General features: G+C 48.4%; 1 protein-coding gene across 8 annotated transcripts in view; it reads left to right on the top strand.

The window, feature by feature from the left end:
• The window catches only part of LOC149335264 (adenosylhomocysteinase-like 1), a 266,601-nt gene that overhangs the window by 207,812 nt on the left and 35,375 nt on the right, over positions 1 to 23,414 (top strand). For 2 of the 8 annotated variants that reach the window (XM_089551931.1, XM_089551929.1), the window contains exon 2: positions 20,225 to 20,336. The exons of the other annotated variants lie outside the window; for them this stretch is intronic. The gene's annotated coding sequence lies outside the window, so the exon portion shown is untranslated. The remainder of the gene's footprint in view (positions 1 to 20,224; positions 20,337 to 23,414) is intronic. 8 annotated transcript variants of the gene reach the window in all.

Raw genomic sequence — 23,414 nt, forward strand, 5'->3', positions numbered from 1 at the left:
CCATACCATACCATACCATACCATACCATACCATAACATTCCATACCATTCCATACCATTCCATACCATTCCATACCATACCTTACCTTATCTTACCTTACCGCACTGCACCGCGCAATGTCGTGCCGTAGACTACCGTACCGTGCTGTACCGGACCGTACCACGCCATACGATACCATACCGTACCGTACCAAACCATATCATGCGTGCCATACCATACTATTCCATTCCATACCATTCCTTACCATACTATACTATGTCATGCGGTACCGTGCCGCACTGTACCGTAACGTGCTGTACCTGACCGTACCACGTCATACGATACCATACCGTAGCGTACCAAACCATACCATGCCGTTCCATACCACACCATTCCATTCCATACCGTACTGTACTATGCCATGCCGCACTGTACCGTACCACTGTACCGTACCAAACCATTCATCATACCGTACGAGACCGTACCACACCGTACCATATCTATCTCGTTTATGCAAACTGAGGGTTCTCTTTGATATCACTTCTACCTGTACCTTTCTCTTGGGACAGCGCTGCACAAAAAAGACGGCGTATGACATTCAGGGCCCTCTCCTACCGCTCTGTCTCATCTCTCGCGGGGCAGCTAGTCCCTTTATTGGACTCCTCCCAAGCGAGAAAGAAAGCGAAAATATGAAAGGAAATTCGGCGGCGCAGTCCCCCCCTCTCTCTCTCTCTCTCTCTCTCTCTCTCTCTCTCTCTCTCTCTCTCCCCCTGTGCCGCCAGCAATCGCATCCGTCCCAATTCTGTGTGCAGCCGTCCAAAACCCGCCTCTGTATACAGACATCGCTGCGCGGGTCCTTGAAAGGCTTCTTCCCCGCAGAGTGCCCGCAGATGCGTGCATGCTGACTCGGCCGACCGTGGCTTTACCGGCGGGAAAAGGAAAGAAAGAAGACTTGTTTGGCGGTTTTGGCGAGATATAAATACAAAAGCCCTCGCGAGAGGCACTGGTATACATACCGCTCAAGTGGGCTCTTTAGCTAACTTTTTTTTTCCTTCAAACCGGCGTTGCGCTTATTCAGCAGCTGTCTGGGACTGCGCAGTCCACCTTCGACGTGCGCACGTGTATTGAGCGTGTACTTTTTTGTTTTTACTTTATGCTCCTGGCTAGCCGTCGGCCTTTTGTCTCCGTGCTTCAGAACCTTCTTTTCTTATTTATTCGCTGCTTTCTACGCAGCACACCGAGTGCTTCCTCAAAGAGAGATCTCACGTTTTTTTTTTCGACATCTTTTTTGCGTTAGTGTTTGCGAGGAAAGCTTTCTGAGCTTAGTCTGGCAGCGTATTTTACCGTTCATTACTTCGCTTCTCCCAGCGAATGGTTTAGGGATTCTGTATTCATCAGTACGTCGTCCGATAGCGAGATAAAAAGTTTCATCAGAAGGTTTTATTCCACGCGTTTGTGGTTGATATCAGGAATACGGGAGAGCTCCCATCCAGTGCCGCTAAGCCTAGCGGCTTGTTACGTTCTGTTCTGAAGCCACTCTGTCATTCCCTTTCTTTCTTATGTCACGGATGACGTCCGCTTGCTATTTCTGAATGTTCGAAGCCAAGCGCCACGTGGTGGCAGCCACGGAAACTAGGAGCCTTCTCCCGAATTCCTGGTAATGGTTCGGTGCACCCCAAACAAAAAGGAGTTGAAAAGGCTCAAGCTGTTCTCTACCGCATTCCCTTTTATACACCCTAAACAGAAAGGGGTAGAAAAGGAGTAAGTTGCCCTACCGCACTTCCTTTTATAAAAGGAAGTGCACTAGAGGACGTCTTATTCCCCCTCTACTCCCATATAGGCGTATTCGTGTTCAGAGTGTAGATGAGCATCGACACGCCTTTGGTCACCTCGGTTGGTTTGCTTCCAGGAAGCAACAATTTGTGCTTCAAGTTTCGTGCGTCGAAGCGCGTTAGGAAGCGATTTAGTTTGGCGTTTTAATTCTGCTTCGAATTGAAATACCAAAAAAAAAATACGAAACAGGAAGACAGGTTGGGTGGAGACGGATGTGGTTCGGAAACGTGTGCGCAGCATCTATATATGCTTTCTGCTGAAACCGCGTTTCTATAGCTTTCCGTTCCTCGAAAGTTGGACCAACGTCAGCTGACGCTTGCAAGGCCTACCTTTCTAAACACCGCGGCCTGTAGATGGATGGCGCAGTTCTGCGCAACATCTGTCTTGCGCGTTGCGGCCGGCTCACATCTGTAAACGCCAGCGTGGGGCTTGTTTCCTTTATAGTTTTTTTTGTTTTGATACCGGGCGCAGTGAACGACGGCCTGAACGTTGAAGGCGTGGGTGGCTCTGCTTTTTTTCATGATTGGACTTTCGTTTGTGTGTGGGCGTTTGCGCACATTTCCAAGGGTCCTATTAAACCGAGCTTGAGGGTTGGTTGGCTCGGGTCAAGGGAAGTTTGAGCAGAGCTGCGCATATAAAACGGGGACAGACTGCCTTTAGTAAGGCCAGAAAATTATATGGTGTCGTTTCTCTGTGTCTTTTTTAAAAAGTGTTTTGCCCTCGTTTCATCTGTGGAGTTTTGCTTTCTTTACGCGTCTGAGCTACGCCAGGGCATCTGGGGGTACGAGCCGCACAAATCAGAATGCTAGGCCTCCTTGTTCTTGCGCTCGCTTCGATCTGATCGATTTTACAATCAAGAAAGAAGCAGCTGATATAACACTATTACAAATAAACTAATACGCTGCTCGCCAGAACTGTTCATATTGCTCGTTAAATGTCTGGGTGACTGTTAGCTTGCGGTTCTGCGGTATTTTAACGCGAAAGCCTTTAAAGGCTCATACTGTCGTCTGTTAACAAAGCGTGTCACACGCGTTTAACTCGGGAACTAAGAAAGATACAAGAAAACCAATGGCTGCTTCAGATAGAGGAGGGAAAAATGAACCTAGAAGCCAGTTTTGATGACTGTAGGTTAGTTAATTAATTATAGGCAAAAATGTCGAAAATGCGTCGAAATAACGCGGACGTCGGTATAGCCATGGAAACGGTGTGACGTCACATCCACCGGAAGTCGTCAGGGAATAGTGAAAATTGTCACAGGATGGTCGGAAAAACGTCGGATTTGTGTCAAACTAGACGGGAAAATGTGTAATTAAGCGTAATTAACACTTAAGATTCCCGAAAGATGTATAATTTGGGTATCGATATAGCCACGGGAACGGTGTGACGTCACATCCACCGGAAGTCGTCACGGCATAATGTCCTCGGCTTTCGCCTCTCAACACTTTAGTTGCCAAAGTGTCTTTCGCAGTTTTTTCCATCGCTTCGATGCCGTCTGCTCACCGTCAAAATGGCTAGAGAGCTCGATCGATGGTAGGGAAATTGTACTTTTTTTTTGCGTCTTCCCCATCTTTGCGGTTACTTCCCCATTTTGCGTCGTGCCGCAAGTATTCGCGCGTCTTTCCTTCCCTCTGTTTCCTTTCGGTTGGGATTGTGTTGTGTCAGCGAATGTTGATAAGGGCCGCCTTTCTTCCCTAAAACTTCCCTGGCATATCCTTATTTGCCTCCTGTTTCCACACGGGTCTCTGCGTCGTCGCGTCAGCGCTATTTTTATCAGGGGCTTCGCTTCCTGATTTTACTAACCTTAGCCTGCCTTCTATGCTCTCTGTTTTTTCTTCCTTTTCTTTCCCCATTTCCTTCCCGCCCGTTCTTGGTTATTCTGCTGTTTCTTCCTGTTCCCTGCACATTTTCGTGCTGTTTTTTCTCGACGCTTTCCCTTTTGGATATGTTCTGCTTCCTGTAAATTTGCTTCCCTTTCGTGTTCGTAATTACTCCTTTTATACATTTACGTTCAGCGTTTTCTTCCCTAATCTTCCTTGCACCGTTCTTCGGCGTTGTATGGATCCAGCTTACGTTTTCCCCTTTAAGGTAACGCAATGACCGCTTTTGCCTTAGAAGATTCGCTTTTGTTCCCTGCTACCTTCCTGGCGGTTCCCTTCGCCTTCCCATTTCCCTAGCTGTTTTTCCCTACGGTTGCGAGTCGACAGGAGAACTTCCCGAACTCCTCTTTCCCCTTTTATCTCTGCCCGAATCCCTTCTACATTTCACTTCTCGACGCCTCGACTTCAATGCCGAGTCAAGCTGCGTCAGCTGCAGTTGTAAAGGGCAGACGCGTTTGGAAACTGGCTCCTCGTGTTTCTGTTTATTTGTCTGTTTACGAAAGTTCTCGGCAGTTTCTTACCGTTACGGTGGCAGAGTTTGAACTCCCAGTATTCGTAGTGCCTTATTTTACAGCGAATATTTTCCTTCATTTCCGAGGAGGAAGCCCTGCCTGTGAAGGGGCTTATTTTCACGCCCTTTTTCGCTGCCTACACTATAGACAGAAAGGAGTGAAAAGGAGTTAGCTAGAGGATAGCTTATTCCCTTTTTACTCTATTACAGGAGTAGCCGTGTTTAGAGTGTATTGTGGCAAATGCGTTATGCGTCCTGGCTCCTCAAGTGAGCAAGGCCGTTCGGCGTGCGTTGTAGTGTATCCTTATTTGATATTGGATAAAATTTGAAGAAAACGAACAATGTGTCTTTGGCCTTCTAAGCTTGTTCGAAATTATTGTTTTGCTGAACAGTTCTTTTTTATTTGTTTAAAAGCACTTTCTGCGAGCTCCTCTTTCTGGAGCTGTCAGTTGTTTTTCCATTATATACTGACCTTCTGTGTGAGTGAATAAGCGTTGACCATTCAAAACGAAGAGACCGTCCCCGCGTAGAGCCGTCGGCCGCTTGGCATCCATGGTCTGTTACAAACTAGGCGGAATTCCTATGGTGGCGCCATCCTTTGACCGCTAACAGAAACGGTCGTCGAGCACTGAGAGAGCGCAGTGATGTAAGCTTTCACTCCTTTCCACGAGGTGTCTTGTTTCTTCAGCGCCCTTTTCTTATGTGACAACGCCCATCTCTTATGTGACACTGTATTGCCGTTTGCTTGCGCCAGTCAGAGCGCTTCCGCTACTTTATACACCCTTCTATCACGGCACATCGTCGTAGACATCATTATTTTTCCCACAGCAGGAACTTGCCGTTAATCGCATTTTCGTGTCACAGACTAGGGAGGTCTAAGAAACTGTAAAGAGTAACCGGGGATCGCTGAAACAACGAAAGTTGGATACCCCGGGGCGTAACCAAATCGTTTATTTATATCTGTGTGTGCGTACGCAATATCTGCTGGTAAAATCGAACGTGATCCTTATCTTCATTCGCTCCTGACCGCTCCCCCCCTCACACACAGACACACACACACACCTTGCCTACTGAGTGCGATGCATATGCGGCGACAAGCAAAAAAAAAAAGTGGGGGTCGACGAATAGGGAAGGTGGAGGAGGAACACAGGGAACAGGGAGCGCTATTGGGGCCCGTGGGGATCGAAAAGGGAGCAAAGGGGATAGTGGGAGAGGAAGGGAGACGTCGGTGATCAATTACTGCGCGAAGAATTCTCCTTTCCGGGGCAGCAGTAGCAGCAACAGCTGCCGGACCCGTGCTCTCCACTTCCTTCCCTAACTCCCCTTTTTGTCTTGGGAGAAAATTGATAGGGCGTCGGGTGGTCCTTACTTCCTTCGTTCCCGGTTGAGAATAGATTATTGGCGCCGCTCGCACTCGGTCCCTAGCTCTCTCGCCTTTTCCCCTTTTCGGTGTCTCCGGTCTCCCGATTTATTGCGGTCCCTTTTTCTTCCCCGAAGATGGTGGCCGAAGGGGTAGAGAAGGCGAAGGAGCGTGACTGGAGCGCTAAAAAAGAAAATGCGGTTGCGGATTGTGAAGAATTTCGTGAAAAGAGGGAGAAGAGCGAACTATAAACTGGCCAAAAAGAAATTTTAAATCCAGATGGCGTATATACTTCCCGGGACGCTGGAACTGTGATGGAGCAAGCATGAAAAAAAAAAAAAAACCGTTGTTTTGAGGAAATCTTGTCACGATTCATGAGACGTTTCATGTATGACCAGGCATATCTTTATACAGGACGAATGCGGTGTGTGGACGTTGCTTGAAAGGGTTCCCTTACGGCCTTATTTGGTCGTGATTGGTACCTTACGATTGCTGTTGTCATTAAGATGACATCAGATTCTGCTTCTTTCAGAGCTTTTCCGTCTCAGACACGGTTTCAAAATGGCAATACTGCTTGCTCTGAAGCCCGATGTAGCGGGCCCTGTAAACGCTCTCTTATTACAAGACGCGCATTTATTTGCTCCGTCTCTGCCTGTATGTGTCTATACTCGCGCGCATCTGGAGTTCAAACGTCTACAACCTGTAGAAGCACCTCCGTCCATTGATAATTTCTTGCTTTTCTTTGGTCAAGGCTTATTCGCGGTCGGAGTTTGACAAACGGGTTCAAATTGCACACAAAGATAAAAGCTAGATGAGACAACGAGTGGAGGCTACCGCTTTTGAAGCTGTCAATGACCGCGAAACAGGAAGATAAAAAAATTAATTGCTGATAATAGTTTCCTGGCATTCGTGCTGCGGAAGCAGAAAGCCTGGCCTTCCTGGTGAATTCCAGTTAGCGCGTGTCATCTTAATTATATTAAAAGTGACGCAGCGTAGCTTGTTTTCATGGTAACTCTTTTGCGCTTTTTTTTTTCACGTAGTTACGCTTTTCTCTTCTTTAATTTTTATTTTCGTGTTCCGCGCTTGTTGGCGACAATGAAAGCGTGCCTGGAAGCCATAGCCAATGAGGAAACAGTGGCTGGTCTCAGCAGTGTCGGCATTTCTTCGTACGGTCCTTAGAAATTGTGCAGAGTGTACATCATGTTGCTTCTTCAGCTAGGTGAAAACCGAAGGGTGGAGTCTGGAGCCCAAACTAGGGAGAGAACTGGTCTGAAAGCCATTGATTGGCACAGAAATTAAGGGAGGCTACTGAAGAAGAAACGAATTCATTTAAAGGGTAAAATCAGGCCGTGTATTGACCGAAAGGGCAGGTCGATTGACGTCAGGGGTAGCTATTGGCTCAGCGCCCGGGCCGCCCAACGCAAAGTCCGAAAGCAACACCTAGAGAAAGGACTGGCCGTACCGATGTTTACGTTGTTCCAGTCTGCGCTCAGTTTAGAAAGAGCCAGCAACAACGCGTCAACTTGGGAGTTTGTTTACAAAGCCACGAGTGCTGTGTTTGGATTCGATGCGATGTTGATGTAGCGCTATATAGAGGAAGCGTAGACTATATTTTTTAGCTGGCCGGTCAGATACATTAAAGGGGATAGAAAGGCGTCTTAGAAGCAACAACAACAAGTGTAGGTATCTTGCTCACAATCTATTTAGGAGCAGGAACGTCGAAAAAGAAGAAATAGATACGAGTGAGAAGCAGTTTGAGAGTCAGTGTGCTGGAGAGTGGCTTGTTGAAAAAATGCTGCTGGACAGTAATGAAATCTCGAGGCAGGACGACGGTAGATGAAAACCGAAAAATCAGGGCCACAGGGGTTGGAGACGCAGAGCTATGCTCAGGAAAGTGAAAAGAAAAAAATGTATAAAGATCTCTTGAAGGCTAGAAGCTGGCAAGTTTTGGAGCAGAAGGTGATATCTCGACGACGTGAGTGCGCACAAAAACAGAATACAATAACTGTGAAAAGTGGAAGTGGAAATGCGATATATCGAAACGGATGGAACGAAGAGAGGAAAAAAAAATGTGAAATCGATTCGGAAGGGAGACGAAATCGATTCGAGGGAAAGCGGACAAGTGTGAGACGCCGTGCTCAAGTAGGGTATATATATATTTAGAGGAAGTACGAGTGAAATGAAAACATCAAGCTTTCAGCCTTTCTTTCGTTGTGTCTCTCGTTCGTTCATCGGCTGGGTCCTATATATATGTATTTCCTGTTTCCGGTCCGTCCGTCCGTCGAGGGAATCAAGTCGCCACGTTTCCTGGCCAATTTGATTTACGGCGCGACCATCCGGCTCCGTTTTCGCTTTCCGCCATGTTGGAACAAAAAAAAATGACTAAAAAAGTAGGAAAGGACATGTGGGTGGCGAAGCCACACGCGCGCGCGTGCACATACACATGCACACGCACAGACAAAACTATATTTGAACACAAAGTTTTCAAGTACGACCAGCCAGCCCTTTTGATACGGTCACGCGAACGGTCCCGGCATTTCGGATTTTTCATCTCCTCGAGATGTAAAGCGCGACGTCAAACTGGAAAGCTACGCGTTTGAAGAAAACAAACTAAACAAAGAAAAGTGGCAGCAATAACAGCAACAAGGTTGACCGCGAATCACTCCCCCTCCATCCTCCACCGTGGCTTCGTATACGGGCAGCCTCCATTTACACGAACGCTCGCAGGACGCACGTTTATATGTGAAATCGACGCGGTGCTCTGGTTTTGACGTCGGTGGATGTATGGACGCTGTGCGAGGTATGTGTTTTCTGTCCGTCGACATGAAGAAGGAAACGCCTGCTGCGGATGGAAATGGAATGGTGAAAAGTCGCGCCGGATATTGATTTTGGCCCTTCCATTGACGTGTACATACTCTGCGGTTTGGAGTCGGTGCCGTTCTCCTGTGTTTAGGTTTGTTATTATAGCCTAATGTGCGAACGTGTTCAAAGAAGAGGCGGACGCCACAAGGTGAAATTTTTTCCCTGCGTGACGAATGATGGTTTTCCGCTTAAAGGTGAAATATAAAGCAAGGAAACTAAGGGGACGTGAAGAAAACACGTAATATAAAAGGAAACCTCGCTCGTTTAATATGCGTTCCAAAGTAGGCTTAGACTGCGTTAGGCTCATTCCACAAAGAGCACCATTCTAGCGGTTGTCGGCGTGGGTGAAAGGGTGGGAAGGGATGATCTATTTCGCATCGATTGAAACGAAAATAACGAATTACAAATTTAATGGGGCACATTTGAAGAAAGGGCGTAGTCTCAGTGTTTTGCTTTGTAAGTTACTTTAACTCGTTCCACATACGGCTTGATTATACACCCTGTGGACATGTTTTAATTTTAATTTCAGTTTTAATTTCGTTTGTTTCACCATATACATGATAGGAACTCTTGGGCAAAAAGCTACTCGAGGCAGCATGACTGGACCCAAGAGACCACAGCAAGGTAGGGCAGCGTAAAGGTACAGACATCAGGGGAAAAAACAAGTATAACAATGAAACTGACATGTTTATAGATGAGGACACGCAACATGTAGCAAGTAGCCAGACAAGTAATTAGTATTGGAACAATGCAATTCGTGATCAGTAAGCATAATGTCATTAGATGTTTGGTGTTACATTAGAAATGCAGAAGAGACATCACATGCAATTTCAGTATTTAAAGCAAATTTTCAATATCAAGTTATACATATTTTGATGTCGCACATACAAGATAACATATTGCATGTATGTTCATTGTAATGTCTTCCACTCTGTCCACATTACGCATTCTGACCCGCCATACAATGATTGCTTAGCGTTTGTGGCGATAAGCTGAGGATGCGAAGCGCGCGCGTTCCATCCGTGCCGCATTTTAACGAGGGCGATCTCCGAAAGCGCCTATACGTGTGTTATAGGTTTCGGCGGGCTCTTTAAAGAACTCTGTAAAGTTAGGCGAACATCGCTAAAATAGACGGCGGCAACGCAGTGTCCTGAAACGGACAACGCTAACTTCCAACTCGCGCGTTTTGAATTTTCATAATGGTGTTCTGCCATTTCTCGCGGTTTTTGTCCACTGTAACGCATCCACCCCAGGTAAGCGGTAAAGCCGACTCTGTTATGGATTGATTGATTGATTGATTGATTGAAAACATCTTTATTTGCCCAATATTCTTAGGACATGTGGGCGGGCCGCCTAGTCCGGTAGTCCACAGGTTATTGCTGCTGCGCTGGCCCTCCCCACCAGCCAGTACTGACGGTCAGCATCATCGCTGATCAGAATAGCCTCCCACTGCTCCTCCGAGGGGTTTGGAATGGGGTCAACTAAGGGATTAAATTGGCATGCCCACACCATGTGGTAGAGGTTAGCTACCTCTCCACAGTGTGGACACTGCGGAGAGTATAGTGTAGGGTACCACTGGTGTAACTTAGCTGACGTTCGGTATGTGTTGGTTTGTAGTAATGTCATTGGATGTTTAGTGTTGCATTACAGATGCAGAAGAGACATGACATGGCGCGAGATTTACTAGGGAGCTGTTCACTGCGATGTGCCTGGCAGCTCAGTCTGTTGCCTTAGTACGTGTATAACAAAACAAAACAAATAAGCATTGGTTTATTGTGAGCGCGTTCGCCTAAATTTCCCGATTCGCGCAAGGCGGGCCATGGTAGGATGCCCGTTGAGAGCACACTCACGCAGATTCAGGCCAGTCGGCTTTTATGCTCCCCGTCCCCTCCCCGGCATTAGCTTGATTTGGACGCTGGGTCAACTTCACTTGAACCCCGTTGCCGGCGTAGGGGCGCTAGCGCGACGCCAAAGCTGCTCGCGGAGCAATTCGACCCAATTCACGTCGTCGCCTCCGGAGTCCTTCTTTTGTCCTTATGGATGGGCTTCGAGCCTGCGACCTTCACCGCAGTTGGGAGCCATTCCCGGGTCCCGGAGGAGTTGTGTATCGTTAATACTTAGGAGCGCGGCAACGCTGCTTTCGTATTCTCCTCTGTCAAGATAATTATACGTTGGCCGTGACAGATATAAACGCCGGTGTTGCCAGTTTCTGCCGGCTTGCGGGTCACGTGATTGCGACCTTCCTACGCCGCCGGGGCGAGTAATCACGTGATCAGCCGTGGCAAGCTTCCCAGGAACAAAACACGGGTGTTCGTCGAGCGCGCAGTCCGCGTACTCCGCTGGTTTATGCATTATTGATGTCTCGCGGAGCAGTGTCGTTTCGCAGCAGTGCCGCTGCAGAAATCGCTGCATTGCAGATCCCCGCGGGAGCCGAAACCTCAGTGTGTAAAGGATGCGCAGCTGTGGGGTGTCAAGGTTGCCGACGCTCTTCGGGCGTCGGGCTACTTTATGCCTCTGCACGCTCCTACAGACAGCTCTGCGAGCGTGACAATGCAGGGAGTGGCAGATGAGAGGAGGTACTCCACTCCCTGCATTGTCACACTAGCAGACTCACGAGGATCGGCCGACGCCATTGGCTTGAAGGGGATCCCTTGAAGGTGAAAAACAGCCCATTCTTGAGTTGTACCCGACTATCGAACGTTCCGTGCAATTGTTTACCCACTACCGCCATCTGGTGCCTTTTTGTTGCGGCTTCCTGTTATCTTTGTGCTAGTCCGTCGCAATAATAAGAATACTAAATCTCAGAATCGGGGTGGTTTTGAAATTTGTTGTTTATTTCGACTGCCTCACGTAGTTGTATGCGGGGTTATTATACAGGCCTTCGTTGATTACCGTAAGTTCCGGATATCTTTGGAACTTCTCTGGGTTTTCGGTAAAACGGGGTCGATTTTCCTGCGAGTTTAAGTGTGTGTTTCTAATAAGGGAGTAATTACTCATTGGCATCCACCCGAGCGCAGCCATGCGGCTACAAAGGAAAGCTATACAGCTTTGACCAACACTGTTCCCACTTCGAGTTATTGATCAATTCGCTCTCGCCCTACCATAAGCTTGCCGTCCCGGTTAGCTCAATTGATAGAGCGACTGCTCCGGTGAAGCGGTAGTCCCGGGTTCGAACCTCGGACCAGGACGAGTTTTTCTTTAACTACGAAGTTTCTGAGAAAGCTGTATAGGTTTCCTCTGTAGCCGTATGGCTGCGCTCGGGTGGATGCCAATGAGTAATTACTCCCTTATTACAAATCTACTCCACTTTGGGGGATTCCTCTAAACATTTGACCAATTAAGTGTGTGTTTGCTTGTCATCTTTATGACCAGCATCTTGCGGAAAATGGCGGTCGCCTCCCCGACAATCCGCTATAAAATTTGGTTACCGAAGTCAAACTTGCTTCTTATGGTGGGAGAAACATGAATTAATGACGCGTCCATATAGTTTCTGCTTTCTGTCGGCCCAACTAGCTTACTTTTTTTTTTCTAGAATCAATGTCTTTTCGTACTAATGTTATGGCGAATTTTGATGCTAAAATAACTTTTCAGTGGCAGAAAAAGAAAAAAATTCTCGGCGCATCGCATAGCTCGTGGTCGCTTCTCACGGCGCAAGATAGCATAGCAATAAGCGTGCAAAAAATGTGCTCCTATTACGTTTTGGTTGGTTTTTAAACGAAAGCGAATAGATTGATGCTTTCATCTTTTGCTTCCCGAAATGATATGTACAGTCCGGGACCGTTTTCGAAGCCAGCAGCTCTAACATTAGCCTCCGGATGGAGACCACACTTGTGGAGGTGAAAGAACAGCATAGTGACTCCAGCCGCCTGCTAATAATAGAGCTATCGGCTTCGTTTACGGAACACGTGGTCCAGAGACTTTTGTACCCGACTGTACAATACTTCAGCGCCTGCTGCAGCGTGACACCAAGGTTAGCGCGATTAGCGTACTATTGCACTCTCCCGTTCCCTCCGTCGACCTTTTCGACGCGATATTTCTCTCTGCCTCCGCCTCACACTCTCTCTTTCCCTCTCGTCCCAATCAGCGTTAAATACGGTGGCGCCGCCTTTCGGCGAGGGCAAGAAATGAAAAAGGCTGACTGCGCGGCACTCACTGCCTTCCTTTCGTTGCTTGACTGAGTGCTGCGTCGAATCGCCTCGCCGTCGATACGATACGATGCGTCCCGAAACTTCACCTCGCCCTGGCGTTAGCGCCCAATCCACCTCGGGAGAGTCGACGCTGCTGTCTACCTTACTTCGCGTATCGGTAGGAGCCGAGAAGAGATCGGTAAGAAAAAAAGCGATCTGCATTTATTTTCTTTTTTTTCTTTTTGTCTCCTGTATCGTTGTCGCGTGTGAGCGTCGTTGGCGGCGAGCAGCAGCAGCTTGAAAACCGCTTTTGAAAAATCGAGCGTGCAGAAAGAAGTCAGGCTGTTCCCAGGCTGTCGTCACCGCTAGTCATGCCGGAAATTGTTATTTTTAGTTGTTTTTTTTTAAGTCCGCACTATTTCTTGTCGTCACCGCGTACGTGTCCCGTCGTGTAGAAGACTAATGATACGAAGGCGTTAAGAGATTTTCGAGTAAAGTTCCCGGGGGAACCTTTTTCCTAATGACGTCCGGGGTGGCACGTCACGCCCTCTAGCTCATGTTCCATGCTTTCATTATACGAGCTCGTCTTTTTTGACCACGAGAAATGTTTAAAAAAGAAAAGGGCAGCTCTTTCGATATACGATACGATATCCGGAGAATCGTTCACCAAACCGCAGGTATACCCGAAGCAATGTTGTCGGGCTTCGCTAGGCAAAGTGACGTTAGTGTGTGAGCGCAGTCTTGTGTGTGTTGCTCTGTACCTGTTCGCGTAGCGTTAAGAAGTTTTAGACTCAGATGGGGTTTCGGAAAGGCTTAGTTGGCGACAGTTTACGGTGTTTCCGCGGCGTTTGCTGCATTCCCTGAAGATGAAGAGTCTACAGGAAACGCCTGGTTTAGTATACATAGTTTGGACCAGTGTCATAGCGGTCGCCGTCTACGGATCCAGAAAGCGCTCCAAAACCCCGGCCCCGCCGCGGTGGCTCAGTGGTTACGGCACTCGGCTGCTGACCCAAAAAACGTGGGTTCGATCCCGGCCGCGGCGGCTGAATTTTGATGGAGGCGAAATTCTAGAGGCCCGTGTACTGTGCGATGTCAGTGCACGTTAAGGAACCCCAGGTAGCCGAAATTTCCGGAGCCCTTCACTACGGCGTCTCTCATAGCCTCAGTCGCTTTGGGACGTTAAACTCCAATAAACCAAACCAAACAAAAACCCGGGCGTTTTCCTAATCCGCTTGGCACCAACTCATTTCCGCGCACACTGTGGAAGCTAGCCTGTGCACCCAAAGCTGGCTGCCGTGGCATCTCGGGAAAACTATATTGATCGTCGTGTTGCGAGGCAGATTAATGAGTGTTCAAACGCGGTCGCCTCCTTGCTTAAAGGTGCAGTGAAGAGGAATCTGAACTCGTCTTTTTACCGCGGGAACTCGATCTACACGTTCCGAGCATTATTAGAAACTTCGAATTATTGTCCTCTGCGGCCGCTTTCCCTAATTTAAATTTTATTAAACGTCCCGGCTCCCGCCTTTTTTTTTTTTTGAACTCGTCGCTGACGGTAGGAGGAGTCAACCAACGCGTGGAGTGCCTTTCAGGCAGTCCCGTGGCGGCTTGTCGCTCTGCCATCGGCGGAGTGATACGTAGCGATCGGCGAAAGCAAAGCGTCCACGCGTATTTTTATTTCCGTGGGCCTAACTTGCAGCTATGTTGTCTCTGGATGGTCCTATTTATTCACGGAAACATAAAAACAAAATAAAAACGAAGCCGCCACGCGACTGCCTGAAATGCATTCCACGCGTTAGTTGACTTCTCCTACCGTCTGCGGCGAGTTGAAAACAAGGCGGGAACCGGGACGTTTAATCCAATTTAAATTAGGGAAATGGCCACTGTGGGCAATAATTCGAAGTTTCTAAGAATGCTCGGAACGTGTAGATCGAGTTCCCGTGGTGAAAAGACGAGTTCGGATTCCTCCTTAGTGCATTATTGAACGGTTTGGATGCATTGTTCGAATTATGTTGTGAAAAAGCGATGGAAGCGTTGTACACTATGCCTTCGAAACGAATACCAGCTAGGTCACGTCTGACGCAACGGCATTTTGAGTTGTGTGCGTATCAGCTCTTCTGCATACGTTTTGCCGTTATAAACGTGCACAATCGTCCGGCTTGTTCGAACATAAAGGGTCCTCAAACGAAATTTTTCGTTTACCACCAGAAACCATCTTGGAATCTTTAGGACGTTTTGCAAACAGTGTCATCCCAGTGGGGATTAACCACTCTATCAAGTTTTTGCGCTGTCGTTCAATTCGAATGGGCGTTTCGAAGAAAGACACCGCCTTCCGAGGTCTATTTGGTCACGTTTCCCTTGGCAACATTGCCTTTTCCGCTGTCTTCAAAAGCACTGCATACGGTGACGTCACACAGCGGCTGCTCTATGCCTAGGCCTAACTTGGCGGGGGCTGTAAAGGGTGTTTCAAGGTCTCTTTAGTTCGAGCAGGCCGACTCCGGTGTCTGGCATGTATAGAACCCTGTATACAGGGTACGTGTTTCACCTAAGAATTTACACAGTTTTTATAAATAGGCTTTTTGAGTTAGAAAAGCGCTTTCTTCGGCTTAGCATTGTCATTGGTGCAGTACATCAGGTTACAGCTAAGGTGTGCTAACTAGCAGGCTGGTTAACTAATGTAGAATATTAAATATTTTTTAACTATTGCCGTTAGGCTCCAAATTATTGACGGCGTGTATCCCACTGTAATTAATATTCGTATCAGTTTTCAGAATTTTTATAACTCGGTTACTCTCGGCGCCGTAGCCGAACAAACGTTGGCTACATCGCGCCAAAATACGTGCGCTTTCGAGAAGCTTGCAGGCAAAGCAACCTGTCCAGTGCGTGTAGCTCGTCGAAGTAACCAAAATTTGTTGGGCCATAGCACCGAAGGTGACCATGTTTTCGAAATTCTAAAAACTTATATCGGTATTAATTACATTGACCTACATGCCTTTCAATAATTAAAGAGCCTAACAGTAATAGTTATAAAGTTGGTTTAGTATTAGTTAACCAGCTTGCTAGTTAGCACATCTTAGCTGTATTCTGATGTACTACACCGCTGACAGTGCTATGCCGAAAAGAGCGCTCTTCTAACTCAAAAAGCCTATTTTTAAAGATTGTTTGAAGCCCTAAGTGCCGCACTCTGTATATATATCGGCGACAGTGATCCAGATCGTCTAGGCCCATTTGAGCCTGAGATTAGGGTAGGGATAGGGAAAGCCTTGTTTGGCACGGTTATCGAAGTCGTTTCTTCATTTGAGGGAAGGCGTACAGTGCGATACTTTCTTTCATAAGAACCTTTTTTATAGGAAGTTATAGACTGGAAGGCCCTACCTGTTAGGTGGATAGGGTAATTGCGGCGCGCCTGTGCGCATGCGCAGGACAATAACACGAGAGGCGTTATTGTTATGCCCGTTGGCGACCCTATCCCACTAATCGGTAGGGTCCCTAAATCTCCCTAATCTCTTCGTCTGTCGAACATTGCGTACACTTAAGGCGAAGCAAGGGAAGAGAGCGTATTCCCAGCGAACCCAAAGTGTGCACCCCTTGACCTATACTTCCAACGTCTCGGCGCCATGAGCAAGCACTGCACCTCCCTCTCCGCACTCCCTTCCAATCACATTAGCACAAGCAGCAAGCCGGGCTTACTCTCCCCATAGGGAAGTCGAAAAGGTCTCGAGGGAGTTGCCCCACGGAACACGCTCCCTTTTGTGTCTGCCGCATCGTCGGCGACCTTTTCAAGCGCGGCGTCGGCATTGAACAAGGAGAGGGGGAAAGAGACTCCTCTGTGCAGCCGCCACTGCGGTCTCCGGTGAATCTTTGATGAAAGCCGGGCGGGGCTGCAGCGTACTGTGTTGGCTGGGGAGCGGGGCTCCCTTTCGCTCCCCCGGGCTGTTCCCGGCGCCGACGAAACGGCAGCTGCTGCCGGCGCCTACTTCTTTAAGGTCGCAGAGCGGCCCAGGGGGTGCGCTCGTGCGCGCGTCCGCGGCCGCTCCCGTTTCTCAGCCTTTCGGGGGAATAGTGCAGTCCGCTTTCCCCCCTCGAAGACTTTCCCTTTTCGGGAGAGCGCCACTGCGGATGTCGCCGCTCAAGATCATCTGGAAGGGTGAGCTACGACCGCAAAGCACGCACGAGTTCGCAGCCGCGACTCTGCATGCATGTGCTTCCCGTGGAAACTGCCTGCATCCTGTCTACTCCCGTTTCTCCCCAATTTGAGTTATGGTCCAAGGATTGCGGCAACTCTTGGTTTCGTTATCCAAACAAGGACGAACTTTCCTAAAGCAGTGTTGGTATGAGGGAGGGAATTTTTGCCGAGCTTCCAGCCCATCCTTCACTGTTTCGGTGAGCATGACGGGAGAAAGGGTGACGGAGTGCGCGTAATTTCCTCGTGGCTGCGTTTGCAGGCGGCGTTGTGGCAGTTAGTACTCTTTCAAACTCCAGCTTGACGCATTCATTCTCTCACTGCTCCCGCTGCAGAAAGGCGCAGCAAGTCGGGTTAAGGGAAAGCTGCAGTGACCACCTCTTAATTGTCCCCCTTTTAGGGACGACGCGTCGTTTTTGCAGTTGCTAGAAACTTGCAATCCCTTTGAACCAGGTGCTCCACAAAACACGGGCTGTAGCAATTTAGTACCCTGTAGTCGTCCTTGCTTTTTCGAGTGTGGTCGCACACAAGCACTGTCATTAGTAAGCGCGCACAAGCTGGGGTTCTTAGGATGCGATGAATGGTTCTGGAAACACGAGCTGGCCACGTGAGCCTTGGCGTTGAAGGATAGTGTCCAAGATTACAACACAAGTAAAGCTTGCTCCGTGTGCTTTATGCGAACATGTACCTTGCTACGAGAATCTCTTTCATGGCTTCTTTCTACTCATCAACTCTAGTCGGATACAACTCAAGAAAAAAGCGGCTTTTCGTATTCAATGGTACCCCTTCCAGCCAGTGGCGCCGGTTGAATCTGAAGAACCTTTTAGCGTGACAATGCAGGTAGCGACCAATGAAAGGGGATAGTACCCTCCTTGTTTTGCCAAGGTACTCACACAAGCAGGCTCGTGAGAATCGGCTGACGCCATTGGCTGGAAGGAGTTGCTTCGACCTGGAAAATCCGCCGTTTTCTTAACTTTATCCTACTATATAGTCCATTAACAAGTCGCGCTCAAGTTTCCTCGCACAAATCTGTGTCCATCGCGTGTCAGAAACGCCTCTCGGAAGAAATGCATTCTTCCGTCTCGTGTCCATTAGAATGTCGCCGTCTAGGCTCGAACCTAGGACAGGTAGCTTACCCGCCGGCAGTGGAATGCTTTTAAGCCGCGCTGCATAGGTACGGTGACTGGGTCTTGTCGACAGCTGGGTGAGTGCTCCGTACCTACATTCTCACGGAGTTCCCCAGAAGCATGCCCTATATAGCGGCAACTTCTACTCCGTTCTTCTGACAGGCCTCCGAGGCACCTGGGGACGCGCGCAAATGGGGCCAGTGCGTGTGATTGCGACAGAGCTCTGCTCTGGACATGACGTAGTGCGCAGCATACTCACGCACGCACGCACGTTCTATTCACAAACGATGTGGCGTACTCGCACACACGCGCGCGCGACCGACGTTTTGCCGCAAGCACTCAGGAGACGCAATCACGTTCCCCGCGTCTGGAATTGACAACCGGATAAGGAGAATGCGGTGAGTGGGTGGAGGGGTAGGGAAGCGGTCGGTGTTTGAGCCAAACGGCTTCGCATCGTGCTTATACGAACGTTTCCTGCTTGATGGGGGCAGCAGCTTGCGACGTCCGCGGAATCCCGTTGTGCGGGCCCGGTCCGCATCGTGGCCGCGTAATGACGCGTCGTCCCCCTCTTTGTTTCCTTGCCCACTGCCTCGACGTACAAGTCCTTCCCTGATGGTTATAGCGCGCAGCGGCGGCGCCACAGTGCGTGTCGTTGACTAAGTGTCCTTTTCGGCGTGGACGCGGATGTTGTGACCGCACCCGATTTCCCCCTAGTTTCCTTTTCGGTCCTCGGGGACATCGTTAGGCCGTTTGGGGAAAGACGAGGGAGGGAGTTGGGGATATGTGTGTGTGTTTGTCCCACCCCCACACAAGAGGGGATTCCTTCGAGATTTGAACTGGTCTTTTTTAGTGTGTATTTGTGTGCGTCTTGAGAGACTTGTCGTGAGCCGAATTCGGGAGGGCCATTTCGAATCGCCAGTTCTTGCTCCGTTCTTGGGATTTTCTGCCGGGGGAGGAATTGGCTGTTGTTGTTCGAGTCGGTTTCTCCCTGGAGCGAATAACGATGCGGCCGCTTCTATAAATTCACAGTCGGTGTCTTCTTTGTTTCTTTTTCTTCTGTCCTTTCCAGTTTTCCCGATGCCTCGGCTACTGTATATCAGAGTGGAAATAGCTGCTGACGCTCATTATGCGAAACTGTACCGCTTTTTTCTTCCGTTATGTTCTGCGCTCCTCCAGCTTTTGTTTTGTTTGTATAGAATAAAGAGCGTCGCATGTTTTCTGTCCAGCGAAGTCTGTCCGTGTCAGTAACAAGGCTTTCGCCGTTTCGATGCCTTTTTTTTTATGGCAACGTCCGTACTACTGCAAGAGAGGCTGACTGTTAGGGTGGACGCCTCATTTCTTATCCAATGGGTTGGGCTGTGCCGGTCGTTGGCGCGTAAACACGGAGACGGCTTTGTTTCCATCTCTCTCTTCCTCCGCTGCGCCGCTTTGAGGCGTTGTGTATTACGTTGTCGAAACAATGGTGGTGCTCCGAATTTTCCTGTCGCCGTCGATTGTTCCGCGCTCGTTGATATGTCCCGACCTGCGTCACTGACTCGACTGTGTGTTGTTAATGCCATAGCATTAAAAGCCTCTTGGGGCTAAAATGCGCCGTCGGTCATAAAATTCGCCCATTGGCTGGATGGAAGGGACGGAACCAGCTCGGAAATGACGTCACTTCCGGTGAAGGCACCGACAGGTTCTAACTGGTTGGTTGGTTGGTTTATGGGGTTTAACGTCCCAAAGCGACTAAGGCTATGAGAGACGCCGTAGTGGAGGGCTCCGGAAATTTCGACCACCTGGGGTTCTTTAACGTGCACTGACATCGCACAGTACACGGGCCTCGAATTTCTCCTCCAAAGAAATTCAGCCGCCGTTCTAACTGTCGCATTGCCAACACAGTGTATTTAGGTGTATTTTGTCTATAATCTCTCAACCGCTTGTTGAAGCCACGTCGTTGCAAAAAAAAAAAAAAATGCACCAATACGTCTTCATTGCACTGTACGTCGACGGAACCACATCATCTGTTCGAATATACCGGAAGTTAGAATTAAGCGGGTTAGACATAGCGATGCTAGCGATGAACCGGGCGTACGCGAGGATTCGTGCTCAACGAAATCAGGCTTCGACTTTCGCTCGAAGTGTCAACGAATCGTACGCCGAGTACTGCGGATCGGTTATTTCGACAAGCGCGTAGATCGACCTCTATAACACACCGCGTTCTCTGTGTGCCGTCGACGCCGCTAGCTGTCGCTGCTGTTGCCGTTGCTGCTGCTGTTACGAGATCGAAACGATGTAACGGGCTCTAGAGTGACAGGGTGTTGTATGAGACAAACTCGAGTCTCTGTGTGTGCGTGTACATACGAGATGTGCGTGACTCGGCGCCAGGCCATGCTGGAGTTCCCGGCGTACAAGGACCGTTCCAGGCGGCGCATGTCGCTCCCCGTGGGTCGGTACCTGGACAGCCGTCGCTCCAGCGCAGTCTCCACCTGCTCCTCCTGTGAGTCGCCCGGATGTGTGTGTGTGCGCGTGTAGCGCCCTCGCGTGTAGAACGTGGCATATACGCAGAAGTAGTCGTGTCGTGTACGTAGACCTGCTGCCTTACGACGCTTCCCGCTTAACGTTGTGTGCCGGTAGATGGCGGTACAAGCTGCTGCTTCTGTAACCTGTGGGCAGTACTCACGTGAAGTCACCCTTTACATTTTTTAGACAGTCTATAGACTCTCCATAGACTTCTGTCTCTAAAGTCTATGCACTCTCTATAGACAAATCCTAGAGAACAGTCTATAGGAAATACAAATGCTATAGGCAGTCTATAGACAATCTATAGATTTATGACCATACAGTTGTAGCAGACTTTTGTCTATATAAAGTCTATAGACTATGATAGACAAAAAGGAATATCTATAGAACGGCAACAGAGTTTATAAGAAGTCTATAGCCTGTATACAGACAATTTTTATAAGAGATGGGCGCCAGTTTATGGTCCAGCGCGTAGCTTCAGCAGTGTAGGGTGGATCAGGAAGCGGTAATCTCTCTACACACGCCAGCAGGCCCTTAGCAGTGCTTCACAGACGACGAAATGGCGGACGTTATGGCGTCGGTAAATCATAGTCGCTTGTAGTTAAGAAGGCGAAAATTGGCGATGTACTGTCTTTACTGATATTGGTGGGTAGGATACAGAGTTAAGCAATTTTTAACCTTAAGTCGGCGGACGCGGAGATCTTGGGCTTTTAATCGACGGTAGTTTTGTGACTGTGGCGTTGCCAAATGCGCGGTGCTGCGAGTAGGCCTAGCTTGAAACAACGAAATAACGTCTTGGCTACCCAACCAAAGCGTGTCGAGAATGAGTAATTGAGTACAGCACTAAGAAAATTAAACTTCGACAAGGCCAGAGCTTCAGTATGGCTGGGCCTACTGAGCGAAACTATACTTGTCATAGAGTTTCTTTCTGTTCTATTACCTAGAGGGAAAGGTGGCGCGCCGTCTATGGGAGTTTGCATGGAGGACCCTCAAGACCACTTCAGCCACCATGGGCGCTGAAAGCATCATGGGCCGGGGGGCTAACGACTGCAGAGCCACAACTTTTGGCCAAAAAAATAATGCAAAAATAAACGCTGTTCGATAATCAAGAATGCCATGACATTCAATATCTTATCTAATGATTGCAACAAATGAGCAGAAAAGGGTGTAAATGCAAAGTTTTTACAAAATAAGAGATGCCTAGCTCTCCTATTGGCCAAGTAGTGAACACTACAAAAACTAATATTTCGTGCTTAACAGGCGCACTTTTAAAAAGAAATATGTCTACAAAAAAAAATGATGTTGCTTAAACACTTTAAGAGGTTTTTTAATGGCGATTTGGGGGGGGGGGGGGGGGGGGGACCCCTTTTATTGGCGTCGTGTGCTGCTGTGGTTTCACTACTATAGCTTTTGCACTCTGCGTTCGCGCCAAAGTCGTCTGCGCGCACACGAACAGCGTTTTCCGAATGAAACATCTTAGTAATGTCACCTCGTGTCCACAAAAAAAAAAACAAAAAAAAAAACGACTGTCCCGCATCAAGTAGCGCACCGTCCCGTGATGCTTTGAGCGTTCATGGTGGCTGAAGGGCAGCGCCGCCAGCTTTCCCTCTAGGTAATAGTAAGAAACTCTCTGATACTTGTTGACGGTCGCAGACGACCACTGGCGTAGGGCTCGAAGCTACTGCGCAATTGCGCACGCGCAGTAACACTGAGCTTGTACTCCGCTGGGCAGCACCGGGACAGAACCTTTCCGAAGAATTGTCTTTTAACTTCCTGCTGATATGCTAAGGAATGCGTGAGCTGTTACTCTTCTTGCGACACGGCCGTTATCGGACAGCCTGACAAAGAATGGTAAAGATTCAAATCGCGAAGAACCCATAATGTGGAGAAGCCTGAAGCGACTGCTTTGTACATATAAGCCCGTACGACGGGTCGTAAGTTGAAGTGTAATTCGAATATCTACATACGTTGGTGGGAGCTTTATATTTCTGCGATTGAGAACTTCACATGTTAGCCGTATGGGCGTCTTGATACGTTCCGTGCAGTGATTTTCCATACTGCAACGGAAAATTTCCTCATTTAGACCCAAAAATTCATATTACGGGCCATTTTTCCTTGTAGCAGCTTGAAAACTCCATAAATTGTAAAAAAAAAAGAACTGTGAAAGTATCGGTTCTTAAAAGTTCCTGAACAGCTGTTAAAATTATATTTCCATCAAATTTCACTCCTCATATTCCTTTGGAAAAACAAATTTCTCCACATGTGGAGAAATTGTGGACATGTGGAGCATGCATAGAACATGCGTACTTTCTGTGCTCGGGCAACTACGTATTATGAAAAAACGGCGCGTCATTTCACCGCTTGGTTATGAACTGTGTTGGCGAACCACCGATAACTAGCCTCGAAAGCCGTGTTATGAGAAGCGAATCGCAGTCTTAATTGTATTATCGGGGCACGGCTGCTGCATGGTTAAAAAATGAGCAGTAACTATACGTACTTTCATTCTCGGTTTTAAAATCATCGTCCATATCATATCCTCGATACTTGTGCCCGTGGCCAGCTTCAGCGCTTTAGTCATATTGACGCTTTAGTTACCTCACACAAAGCTGCAGTTACTTCACATTAATCCGGAAGTTTGCTTTCGTTTACCGCCACAGTTCTGGTTTATAACTTCACTGTTCTGCGCTCACTGTGCGATCACTTTCCTTCGATTCACTGCCAGGAAATGCCATAGCTAAGACCATTTCTGGCTGCCGACGTCAGGCCCTTGGTACAGCTAGCGCCGACGTGTGGGCAGGAATAAATAAAAAAAAAGAAGCAAAAAACACGAACGTCCGCGACAATGGGCTGATATACGCGATGCAGGATGAAGCCGCTCTCTTGTTTCATTGCGCGGTTCCAGTCACCTTCCCGCCAGTAGCGGTAGCGGCGTCTTTCTCATCGCCGGACGCACGTTCAACCCTACACCTCGTTTCCTGCGGACGAAGAACCAAGAACCGGCCAACGGTGTATATGCAGATCCCTCTCCAGTCTCGAACCGTCGTAGTCGTCATCA

The sequence above is a fragment of the Amblyomma mixtum genome, chromosome 7 (genome assembly GCF_055824585.1).
Source record: "Amblyomma mixtum isolate Tamu chromosome 7, ASM5582458v1, whole genome shotgun sequence".
In the NCBI taxonomy this organism is placed as follows: Eukaryota; Metazoa; Arthropoda; class Arachnida; order Ixodida; family Ixodidae; genus Amblyomma; species Amblyomma mixtum.